Source organism: Varanus komodoensis, unplaced genomic scaffold (assembly GCF_004798865.1).
Source record: "Varanus komodoensis strain SLA01 unplaced genomic scaffold, ASM479886v1 scaffold7_3, whole genome shotgun sequence".
In the NCBI taxonomy this organism is placed as follows: domain Eukaryota; kingdom Metazoa; phylum Chordata; class Lepidosauria; order Squamata; family Varanidae; genus Varanus; species Varanus komodoensis.
This window is the reverse complement of record NW_025336480.1, coordinates 23358131-23367474: the sequence shown is the minus strand read 5'-3', so window position 1 is coordinate 23367474 and position 9344 is coordinate 23358131.

Genomic DNA, 9344 nt, shown 5'->3' with positions numbered 1-9344 from the left:
GTGATGACCTTTAAAAACAGGATTATAGACTGGCAAGGCATGTCTAAAGAAAGAGGCATGATTGCCACTAATTCAGCAGAGCAGTTTATGTTTACGGCTGAGGTTTTCTGCTCTGGCTTTTAATGTTCTGTGAGGAAGGCCTAAGGGACAGGCAGGAGTGGAGCACTTCGCTTCCTATGGCACTTCAGAGTGTTCAAAGAGCTTCAGCTATTAGCGCAGATGACGGCAGACAGAAGAGGGGCAAACGGTGGGATGCCCCATGCCCATGTGTGGAGTACAGTGGTACCTCGGCTCACGAACGCCTCGGCTCACAAACAAATTGGGCCATGAACAAAAATTACTGAAAAAATTTTACTTGGGTCGCAAACACAGCTTTGGGTGGCAAGCAAGATCGCAGCCATCTCTCCCCCTCCCCCGGATGGGAGATGGCCACGTTCGCAGTTGCATTTGTGCAGGAAAGGCACGTGGCTGCAGCAAAGCAGAGCTGTGGGGGAGATGGCCGAGAATCTGCTTGTCATTCGTGTCATTCTGATCAGGCACCCCTTCCCTGCACGAACGGAACTGTGAGCGCGGCCATCTCCCCACCCCCAGCGCACCGTTTGCGCCCATCTGTCCCTCCCCCAGTGCGCCTGCAATCACACCCGTCTCTCCCCCCCACCCCCCAGCGTGCCAGGATGACGGGCGCCTGCAGGGATGACAGCCGCAATCTCGGTCGTGTTGGGGGATGGGCGGGGAGATGGCCGCGATCTTTGTTGTTGTCACTTTGCTTCACATGTTTCTGATTTTAAAAAATGGTTACAGAACGGATTAGCCTTATTTACATTGACGCTTACGGGGAAATTTAACTTGGCTCACGACCAATTTGGGTCACGACCAGAGTCCTGGAATGGATTAAGTTCATGAGCCAAGGTACCACTGTACATGGCTGAGGCATTATTTGAAGTAGGGCCTTCCTGGCTCACGGATCCTGTCATAGGTGGCTACGTTACACACGCCAGTCTCAGACAAAGGGCACCTGTGTGCTCACACACCTCTTCCTGTCAGCCTGATGGATTCCATGCTCCAGCATCCTATATAACAAGAACTGATGTTTGCTGATTGGGAGGTTATAATTATTATTAATTTCCTTTCTGTAGCACCCCATTAGCCAAAGCTTTCTGAGAAGTGTGCACACTTATTGTAACCATGGACAAAAATGCCTCTGGCAGGGCAAATATGGAAAACGTTCCATGTGAAGGGCCTTCGTATGAGTGAATGCTTTCCCCAGGAGGATAGAATTAGCCTAACCACTGATTTAATTTCAGCCAGTACAGGAAATTTAAGACTTCATCTTTCTTGCATCAACTCATGTCAACAAAATGGGCATAATTTTTGGCCTGTTGCCTGCCCCCAGCATCCTCCCTGCCTTTCCAAGACACATTCATGAACTCAGGAAAGGCAGATGGCATGGATCCTTTTGTACTGGCAAGGAAGAGGACTCGGCAGAGGCTCGGCCTTCAGAGTCCCAGCTCCAAAATCACAGGATCTCAGTGCTGGGACTATGAGGAATCCTATGCCCCCAGATAACATCAGGAGACCACAGGATTGCGCCTTAACCATGTTTACCAAAGCCTCATTTAATTAAGTAGTAAGTGAGTTATTGGTAAGGATCTGCTCGTGTTTCCTTTTGTCTTTTCAAGAGATGCAGCTCTATCAGCTGTTTGCTTTTTGTGTTTAAATGAGTTTTAAGCAAATAAATAAGACTTGGAGAAAATATTGCTCTTTGTCATCACAATGATTATCAAATTCCCAACTGTGTGGGATTTTCAGGAGAAGAACAGGGAGAGGCTCATGATCCACTGAAGGCAGACACCATCGGCTGGGTGTAAGTAGCACCCCAAGGCGAACTGGCAGGGGCTGGAGCCCAGCAGGAAAACTGTCAGCTTGTTTTATCCAAGTGGCGTTACTGCTGCAGAAGAGCAGGGAAGAAACACGGAACAATTTCTGAGAGGCTGCACAAGAGGGAACACTGAGAAATTGGAGCAGGGGAACATTAGTAAAAGTTACCCGCTGGGCCAAATAAAAGTTCTCAGTCATCATCCTCTAATAAGCGTAAAACTTCTCAAAGAGCACTTTTTGGGTTTTGCCCTCCAACAAGGGGCAGGTCAGATGGAGTTCATTATGAGGGAAGCTCTCGGTTACCAACTTGGATGCGCTGCGACAAATTGCTAAAGGATGAGCAGGATTGTAACAACAAGACATAGCCGGGAAAGAGATGCTAGACCAGTTCCAGAAAGTATTACATAACCATGTAATGAAAGCCACATTTCCCCCTTATTTTCTTCTTCTTTTTAAGTCTTTCACCGGGTCTGATGATGATCTAATTCCCTGGCTTAAACGAGCTCTCTGGGTGGCAGAATGGCAACTAATTGACAGATTTCAAATGCTAAAGAGCCTTATGAGAGCAGGAAATTGAAACGGGGCAGCGCAGGCCAGTATTGGCATTTCCTACCTTCACATCTAATCCAGTCCTCCTATTAATGCCGGTGATTCTCCAAGTCCATCTCTATATTGGGTTTGATGCAGGTTAAAATAGTTGCTAGAGGCAAGATGGGGGTGGACAGAACTCCTGGTTTATAGAACTCATTTATCTTTATGGCCTGTCAGGGGTCCATTTGTCAGTGGCAATATTGCAGCTGGTGGCCCCTCTGAACCGCGCTGAGCCCAGCAATATTGTCGTGACCGCTTAGGAGGCCAACTGCAGTGGCTGCCTCGACTCACAGTCTAAATAAGCTTATGGAAGGTTGCTTATTTGGGATGCGTATCAGCCCCATGGCCAGGCTGCAGTATTAGCTGGGACAGTGGCAGCCACATTTCCGGGTGGAGGATTTCTGGTGGAGCAGCACATAGCAACGGCCAATACACACAAACAGGCATGCACTTGTGCACAAACACATACGCACACACACCCTGCTGCCAGTCAACATCGGAGAGGATGAAAAGGTCAAGTGAACAGGAAATGTAGTATGAATACCAAGAAGTATATGACTGGCATGTTCTTTGTTTCCTAAGAGGAAAAGGATGCCAAAGATACAATGAACAAAAGGATACCGAAAGGTATAAAGCAAACTAAATTGCTTGTGCTATGACTAATTTTACTTCTTAACTAGGAAATTAAAAACTTGCACGCAGCTTGTTTTCTTAACCTTTTGGCTAGTTGCTATATAAAGGACTAACTAAGCAATTGAAAATTCATTTTGTAGAGCAACTGGATTTTCTTTTAACCAGTTGCTGGGTTGATTTTTCTGCCTCGTGCTGCTGAGGTGCACACTTTGGAGAAATCATAGGGCGGGACTCCGTTACACCCTGGGTGGCTTGCACGCCAGTGGAGTGCAATGCGCACAGCTGTGTCCATATTCTTCTAGGGCTGTTTTCATCCACTGCCATCAAGGCCTTAAGAAAAAGAAGAAATAGCCACTACAGCTGTTAATACAGTGAGGGAAGCAAAAGAGTAAAAGGTAACTTCCAGCAGATTTTGTTTTCAGATTGCCTGAACTTTATCTTTTTATTTCGCCATTTGGCAGAATAACTGCAGAATAAACAAACTCTTAGTTCTTACCGCTGGCAAACACAGTGCCTTCTTCATTTCTTGTGGTGTAAAGAAGACAAATGAAACTGAAACTGAAAAGCAAGAGCTAAGGAAACGCCAAGGGGTGGATCCTTCCTGCAGCCCATAATAGGAGTTTCTAATAGTTAACTCTTCAAGGGTCCTGTTACTTACAGGCTGTTATTTTTTCAGGATCACTTAAGTAAATACTGTATAGCATGAATGCAATTACGAAAATGTACCCTCATTCAGGGAAAGTGATGAGTGACCAGAATATCTGACATGCTCACATGCAAACACTCATGAGTTCAGTAACACGCTGGCCATTTTTGGATCCGCTCCCAGCAGAGGAGGTCTGTCTTCTCCTTTTTCTCTGCTAGACTTCCATTGTTTCTATGTTGTCGGCTGAGCTTAAGTTTAATCAGTTTTAGGGCTAATGCCAAAATTCATTAGTAAATTGAACTTGGGGCTAATTGTGTGTTTCTGTCAAAGTGGGTTCTGCGCAGTTAGTTCTGTTCAGCAGATTTTTGGCAACATTCTGTGCTGCATGTTTTAATTTGTCCTCATAAGAATGAGGTTTTGATTTTGATTAGCTCATTGACAATAAGCTAGCATTTCACAATGAGGTTATGAAGTCTTGCGGCAATGGCGGGGAAGCTCGTTCAACCTGATGGTGGTTCAGTTTCCAAAAAGCTCTTGGGGCCGCATTCTCATGGAGGTTCTGATCAAGGCAAAATAGTACAAGGCCATTATCAAAGAGGGGAAGGACAAATGTAACCCCGCTCCCCATCTTAAAGCCCTCACTTCCAGGAACCCATCCAAGCACGTGGGTGGTGGAAGGAAAGAGGCTGAAGCCAAGGGAAGGTTGTGATCATCTGGGGAATCGTGGACAGCTTGATTTGGCCGTCACACATGAGGTTTCCCAGCCTGACTTACACTGTGAATGGAAGGCACCGTTGCCCCATATAGCCCACGCTGCAAGGACTGGCAGATGCTTTGCTCTCTCTTGCTTAGCTTCCGTTGACTTTAGTGGGGAATGTGAAAGAAAATATTGGCGGGTTGTCCTCTGAACGTAAATCTCGGTGCCACATACATTAGTAAGCTGCATTTTAATTTCAGCACAGAGCAAAGACATCTTGAACACCAGTCCCTTTCTTGGGAAGTTTTCCTGAAGGACAAACCCTCCCTAGTTTGAATATGCTCAGTGTTACAATGGTGCTCTTCATGAAACCACAAGGCAGTGTTGCATAGGGGCAAAATGAACAAAAGCTTCCAAATGAGGCAGTATAGCCATTGTTAGCAAATTACACAGCTGATCTCAGCCATTTTCCTGCCTTGAAATGCTAAATAACCAAGTCACCCTTAATGAACTGTAAAGCCATGATATTCATTCAAATGTGCCATATTGATTGCAGCTTGCTCTGCAACCAATCCATCATGCCAATTTAAAGTTTCTGACTGCTACGGAAGCAATAAATGTACTCAATGCTTCATGAGAACTATTGATAATCCTGCAACCTGTTTCTAAGAACCTTGCAAGGAATCCAGTATTTGAAGGGCTTGTCGATATCTTTGCTCCTGCCTTCAATCACCAGATGTTCTCAGCAGAGTTTACTAACAGCTAGTTTTGGGTTGCCTGAAAGGTCTGCTTTCTGTCCCTTGTCACAAAGAAAGGATGGCTGAGCAGACCAGGATGTTTTATTTTCGCTTTTGGTTAGATCATATCCCTCTCTTTAGGCCATCCATATTGCCATACTTGTAAGGGTGAAGATCAATGCAGCACCATCAATTTGCATGATGATTCGCCTGACAGCTGGCCCAGCATTATGGTCATTCGGCACTCCGATTTCTAGCAGGGTATTTCTGAGCAGCGGCAGGGTCCTGAACGCCAGTGCATGCAGAGATCTGCCTTTCCATTAGCACGCACACACCTGCCTCCACCCGCAGTGCCAATGGCTGGTCCGTGAAGCAGTCAGGAGAATGGACTCCTGCTTTGCTAATCGAATGTCACTTAATTCACAAGCTGAAGGATGAAAAATGGAGCCATCCAGATATTCGCTGCCCAAATGGCCATTCCATGAAGTTAGAGCAGGGCTGCGAGTTACAAGATGCCACCCAAATTGTTTCTGGAAGTTTAGGGTGCTTGTTGGCATATGCTCATCACATGCAGTCTCTTGAGCTCATATCCAGTGGTGTCATCCCAACAGGGCAGTGCTTCTACCATTTGCAAAAATCACTTGTACTTTTGCGCAAGTGTCATATCCAAGAGGCAGAGTCTGCGTGGGCCAGCGGTTGTTTTATACCGCACTGCAGTTTATGCTAATGAAAAAAATTAAAATGGCACTTTTTCTGCTAAATTCAAAACTTTGTGCGTTGCATTTTACAAATGCTTGAGCAAGCAGAGTGAGAGTATTGGATTTCATCGTTTCACAAATTTACAAAGAGGACTTTCACAGGTAGTGCTAGTGGAAGGGCACCATTGGAAGCAGCCCTTGGTGTATTTTGAGGTTAATTTCATTGGCGCTGGAGCATGTGTAGCTTGGTGCACTCCCCCAGTAGTCTGAGTGTTAGAAACCCAGAGCCACACAGAAGGGGCCCAGGCTGGTATCCTTCCCACATCAGCCTTTGCTCCACTCCTCACTCTTTGGGCAGGAGTCATGGTGCAGTATCAAATGTTGCCACTTTGTGCATGCTATTGATGTGGCATTAATGTCAGTGATGAATGCCAAAGCGATGTTGCATCCTTGCGCAACATCAAAGGTGGATGTGGGAGCAATGGGCTTTCCAGAGAAAACTGGGGCATCACCACACACTATTATGTTAGAGATCACTTGTGTTTGCACTATGTCAATGATTTATGGGGAGAAGCAGCACTGGATACTGCCCCATGGTATAGATTTATTTATGTGTATAAAAGGAGTTGCTCTAAGCAGCTAATAAGGAACGAAAAGAACACGAGAATTAAAAATAACTCTAAGCCATCATTAAAAGACAATCACCAGTCTAAAAATAGCACTGAGAGCAATGACAGGGAGAGAGAAAGGTTGAGAGAGAGAGAAAACAAACAAATATGAAATAAATAACAACTAAAGTGAACATTTGCTTAAAAAGAGAGGGAGATAAGCTGACCACCTGGGATAGCCCGGCAGGTAAAGCCCTGTAATACACGGCTGTAGCTGGTGCCCTGGAAGGCAAAAGGACATGCAAGAGGGCCACACCACCTGATCTTAGAGTATGGGTCCTCAAACTATGGCCTGCGGGATGGATCAGGCCCGCCATGCCCATTTATCCAGCCCACGCTGCCCCCGCGCTTGCTGCTGCATCGCTCGGGTGGGAGGCGGTGGCTTGCTCACTCGGAGATGGGTTGGACTCGCTGGGAGATCTCCGAGTGAGCTGCCGCCGCCGCGCGCATCCAACACCACTTCACCAGCCCGCACGCCCAGGCCCCCCTCCTCACTGGCCCACACTGGTTGCTGCCGCCTTTCAACTGGCCCCCTATTGAAAAAGCTTGAGGACCCCTGTCTTAAAGGGTAAGCAGGTCCATCCAGGAGGAACATCCTTCAAGGAGGTTGGTTCCAAGCTGTTCAGGGCTTTGAATCTCATTTGGGTGCCAGTGGCAGCCAGTTCATGCCGTGCACCGGACGCTTACTGTGCATCTGCTTCAGGGGCCACTGGATTCCACCCTGGCATGTAGAGCTGCAGATTCAGAAGCACAGTCTGTAATATCACTATCAGTACAACGTGTCTGATCAGAGTGGAAAGACTGTAACCAAGCACTACCTGTATGGCTGGGCAGCCTCCAAGCCCCCAGCTCTCCTGTGCTGTGGCTTGCCTGCCTTAAACAGGATAGCCTCTCAATGAGTGGGAGCCTTCCTGACGGTCCTCTACAAAGCAGGTCACATGGCCACCCTAGGGTAGCCGAGGCTTGTTTGTACATGCATAGCAAGACAGCAAATTCGTATCCATAATTCATGGAGAGGGTTGCGAGGGCCCTGAATGGCTGCAGTGGGAAATTGGAACAACAGCAAGGTGAGGAAACGGTCTTGCTGTTGTATGTGGCCATAACTAACCTGTTGCTACCTGAATGAAATAAATGAACACTTAAATTAACAAGGAAACTAAAACACAAGGGCCTAAGCAGTATTCTTGCCCTTGAATGACTGCCTTCTTTGATTAGCTGAATGATATGCATAATCCTTCAGTAGACAGCTGCAGAATAAGGATCTATTCCCAAATAGGGCCAATCAAATAGTAAAATATGGATGAAATAATATAATTCTTAGTTCCAACTATGGTAGCTTCTATAATGAAAACTATCCTAGTACTACAACAACAACTACTAAACTATCTGAACTACAGTTTGACAAGGTAGCTAACAAAATTAGTCAATGCAATTATTCTTTCCAATTTTAAGAGTTAACATAGTAGAAATGATCACTTGGTAGCTAATGTAAGAAAGTACATCTGCTGCAAGTAGTGAATGCATTCATCTTCTGAGCCTGAACATTTAGCTAAGATCTGGCCCAGTGTTCTCTTCTCTAGGGCTTTTGACTGTTGGACACACCAACTGGGGCTCATGGGAGTTGAAGTACGAAACATCTGTGGAGCACCAGGTTAAGAAAGGCTGCATTACACAGTATATACATACTTGAATGCTTTAAATATATTAATATGCAGTTGATTGATTTAGTACCTATAATTTGGACAAGCTATCCTAATTATTTATTACCGTTTCATAACAGAAATTGCTGACAAACATCAAGCAATTTGTTCAGTGGCATAAGTGGGAAAATTGTGATAAGCCTTAATTAACTCTGCCAAAGAGGAGCAAATGCTTTTACTTTAAATAAGGAACATGTATTGTTTCCCCCTGGAGATAACACCCCTCCGCTACACACATGCACAAATGAAGAACCAGGAAGGACAGGGGTTACTCTCACCAACCCAGCTGTAGTTAGGGTTGATATATGCAAAATCAATATTAATGAGCAGCAGAGAGCATCGGTGTAGTAAATCTGATCCTGCTGCCCACACCACCTCGCTGAAGCACTGTAAGTTATTTCTTGCACAAAGAAAGCCAGCCAAGGACTCAGTTCACAGATGGACTGTTCTGTTTGCTGCAAACTTGGATGGGAGCAAAGTGGCCCTGTTTGCCAGGCTATGAACTTTTCAAACACTTGCACCATATGTGTGCTGGCGATCGGATGCTGTTTTTCTTACCAAATGAATTGCAGATGCTCCCTCTGGTCCAAACAGGCACATTTTCAATTTTCTTTAACTTCCAAGCTTCCACAGTTTGCTTATTCTGTGCTCCCCCAGCCCCCTCACTCTCCGCCTGCAAAGCCAGGATTGTGCTGCGAATGTATGGGCTTGGTGAAGGAGGAGCAAGGACAAATGGTGAAATGGCATGTCCCTGTAGAGAACTCTCTCTTTAATGAACCCTTCTGCCTGAATTAGTGAGCGCCTTGAGGGACCACACTTGGAGGGGCGGAGAAATGTGGGGTTGGAAGGCTAGCAGCTCGCCAAATTAAATGAGCACAGGCCTAAACGACATGAATTACTAGTCCTGCAGGAAATAAAATGGAAACGTGCCCAGGTACTCTGCTCCGGGAAGACTCTCGGAAGCCTTCATTGCACAGGACTCTTCCATAAACCCGCAGAACTGAAATTCTCCTTCAGCTTGCCATTCTTTGAAAACTGGGGAGGGGGGTGTGCGGCGGGGCAGAAGGGCTGCATCTTTTTTAAACAGCTTAAGGGG